Source organism: Pygocentrus nattereri, chromosome 1 (genome assembly GCF_015220715.1).
Source record: "Pygocentrus nattereri isolate fPygNat1 chromosome 1, fPygNat1.pri, whole genome shotgun sequence".
Classification (NCBI taxonomy): Eukaryota; Metazoa; Chordata; class Actinopteri; order Characiformes; family Serrasalmidae; genus Pygocentrus; species Pygocentrus nattereri.
In genome coordinates, this window is record NC_051211.1 from 27,155,489 (window position 1) to 27,158,893 (window position 3,405).

Genomic DNA, 3,405 nt, shown 5'->3' on the forward strand with positions numbered 1-3,405 from the left:
AATAGCCTTCAGTCATTGAGAACTTGTCTGAGCCAGTTAATGGCGTGTTGCACTTACACGTGTTTCAAACTACGTGAGAATCGTACATTACATATAACCCAAGACACATACAATACATTTTAAAACCATGCAGACAAAAGGCGATAGTGGAATAAAACCATATTTTCCATGCCTTAGAAGAGAGAGAGGGACACAGAAGTTACTGGTGTTCTGAAGACTGGTTCCTCACTGCCAGTTTTATAGCCTGGACCGATCTCTCATTAAGGCGTGCCCCCTGCTGGTCTAGTGCCATTATTTAGTACTTAGAGCTGATTTGTTTTGAACCCACATGAAGTTTATTTAAGAAAACCCAAATCAAACAAGAGGAATAAAAATAAAGCAAGTTTCAAACAGAAAAATACCCAAATGTTTCTAAAACCAATTAAGACTAGTCAAAAAAAAATAGAGGGGGTGTTTATTGTTTTATTTAAAACTTCCAACCCCTTACACTCTCCCCTACTTTAAAAGATGACTCCTGGCATCTTTCCTATGACCCATCCTAAATACCCCAATTTACTGATAACGGGTATCGGTACATATTAGGTCCTGCAAGGTAGGTTCCTGCCTGATACCTAGGATCACTAACTACTGCCAAAGCCCCTGGCTGCCACCGTTGGTATACTGGCTGACCTGGGTGCAAATAAGTAAAGAGCTCTTTTGGTTTGGTTATTCGTGATGACAAAACAAGATCTCAAAACAGTTTCAACAATCTCTTCTTGGTTCTTACCACCTGACTCTTGCTGCTCTACTTCAATATGAGCAACTTCCTCACCCTGCGGTAAGTCTTCAATATCCTCTCCCAACTCCCACCCTGCCCGTACCTCTTGACCAGTATCTCTTGCCTGTTGGGTTTTTCCCGACAGGTGGGGTCTTTCTGTAGAGTAGGTCAACTGTAACCCAGGGTGGGCTGGCTGTGGCTCAGGTTGGATTGAGTTCATCCTTGACTCCAGCACTCGTTGAGGGAGCGATCGGAAGTTGTAGGTGACCTCTTCCTCTGACTTATCACTGTCGTCAGGTTCACTGGATGGTAACTGTTTCCTTACTGACTTGTTCTTTCTTTTTGCAGGTTCCTGTGGCTGAGATTGTTCCAAAAGTAAGTTGTTCACCAGTAACAACAAATTTCTATGCAGCACTCAGATTTTCTTGTCACCTTGTTCGGCTTGGACTTTGTAGACAGGACTCACAGCATCCCCCACTCTACTGACCACGCAATGGATACTTTCTTCCCAGTAGCTGCGGAACTTGCCTGGTCCTCCTCTCTTGGATAGGTTCCGTACCAGAACTCTGTCACCTGGCTGAAGGGCTATTCCTCTCACTCCTTTATCATAGTATTTTTTCCCTTTTGCAGAAGATTTCTTACTGTGATGTGATGCAATCCTGTAGGCTTCTTGCATCCTTGTAGCCCATCTTTGTGCAAATTCCCATCTGCTGGTGCTGTCATCAGACCTCAGGTTGAACAACAGATCTACTGGGAGTCGTGGGGATCTGCCGTACAGCAAGAAAAATAGAGCATTCCCTGTAGATTCATGTCTGGTGCAATTGTATGCATCCAGAGTCTGAGAGCTGGCCCCCTTGAATTTTAAACTCTCTCCAAGTAGGAAAGCTGCAACATCACTGATTTTAACAACTTGAGTAGTGGCCTGTACCTGTACACTTCCCATCCCCCCCAATGTCTCTATTAACATTATCTGTAGAAATAGTTTTTACTTGTGAAGGAACCGAATTGTGCATTCTGTTGGTTGTTACGGAGTTCGGTCCCTGAGACAAAGGGCTAGACTGTGTACTTGAGTCTCTACTTCCCATTAGTTCATCGATGTCATCCTGCAGGGATAGCAGGAAAGCCATTCCTTCATCTTCTAAGAGTTTTTCACCTTTCAAATAATCTATGATGTAATAAAAGAGTTGTGGTTCAGAGCATTTACACAGTTCAGGATTTTCTTCAAAGAAAGTTTGTAGAGCTGAGTTGAATTAAGCAGTGGAAGTCTCTTATGTATCTCCCACGAAAGCATTTGCCGTGGTTCTGAGGGTGCCATTCTCTCTGGATCCAGCTGCCCACACAGCGATCCTGGACGAGCCCCCAATTGTTACCGGCCTCAGGCCTAAGGGAAACCTGTGGCACAGTACAAACGTCCGTTTCCCTTAGAAGAGAGAGATGGACACAGAAGTTAGCGTGTGCAAACTGGTGTTCTGAAGAGTGGTTCCTCGCTGCCAGTTTTATAGCCTGGACCGATCTCTCATTAAGGCGTGCCCCCTGCTGGTCTAGTGCCATTATTTAGTACTTAGAGCTGATTTGATTTGAACCCAGAAACAGAAACATATCCAAATGTTTCTAAAACCAATTAAGACTAGTCAAAAAAAAATAGAGGGGGTGTTTATTATTTTATTTAAAATTTCCAACCCCTTACAAATGGACCAAAAGAAATGACACAAAGAATGACATGACATGACATGGAATAAAGTCTGGTTCCATTGACTTACATTAAAAGTAAAGTAGGTTTTTTCCTTCTCCTGTAAAGTTGTCATTTTGGAGATACAAGGTTTTCTTTCGACACCAGCAATATGAAGAGTTCATCACTAACAAATCACAGTATTGGGCTTGAGTAAATGTCTGACTGAAATAAATTATGGTACATCAAATAAATTAGGAATTTACTTGCTAAATGTGTTTCCAGAAATTGCTCTAAGCACACACTGTGTGATGAAGTGCTTGGACCTCAGTATGGGTGGAATCTTCCTCAGTATGGGTGGAATCTTCCTGAGTACAAGTACAAGTGGAATTTGCACTACTAAGTTATTTTGGACGAAACATCAGTTGCCGACCCTAGCCTGTATCTTGTTTTATTGTTTTACAGTTTTTGACATAATTTGAAAATGCTTGTTGCCCTTTACATTGTGTATACATTTTTATAAAGAATAAACCAAAAGAATTGGCCCAAAATAGTCCGGTTCCATTGACTTATATTAAAAGTAAAGTAGGTTTTTTCTTTTCCTGTAAAGTTATCAATTTGGAGATACAAGGTGTTCTTCGGAAAGAAGAAATACAAATGTAGGGACATGCAAATACATTTAGTCCAGCTACAGAGAATGCACAATCTAAACAAAATGGAGTCTGCTAATGGCTGTTTTTTTTTTGTTTTTTTTTTTACTTTTGGAGCAAAAAATACTTCTATGTGTAGTTTTGTACACTGGGTTTGACATACTCTACATGTTTATAGAGAATAAGTTGGCCATTACTGGGTTAGGTTCCTGGGACAGCAACCTGCCCAGACAATAGAACTCATATAAAAACATTACATCTTATCTTACTTGAAATTGTTAGTTGATGCAGTGTGTGTACTATGAGACAGTCATGAACTCAGTACAAGT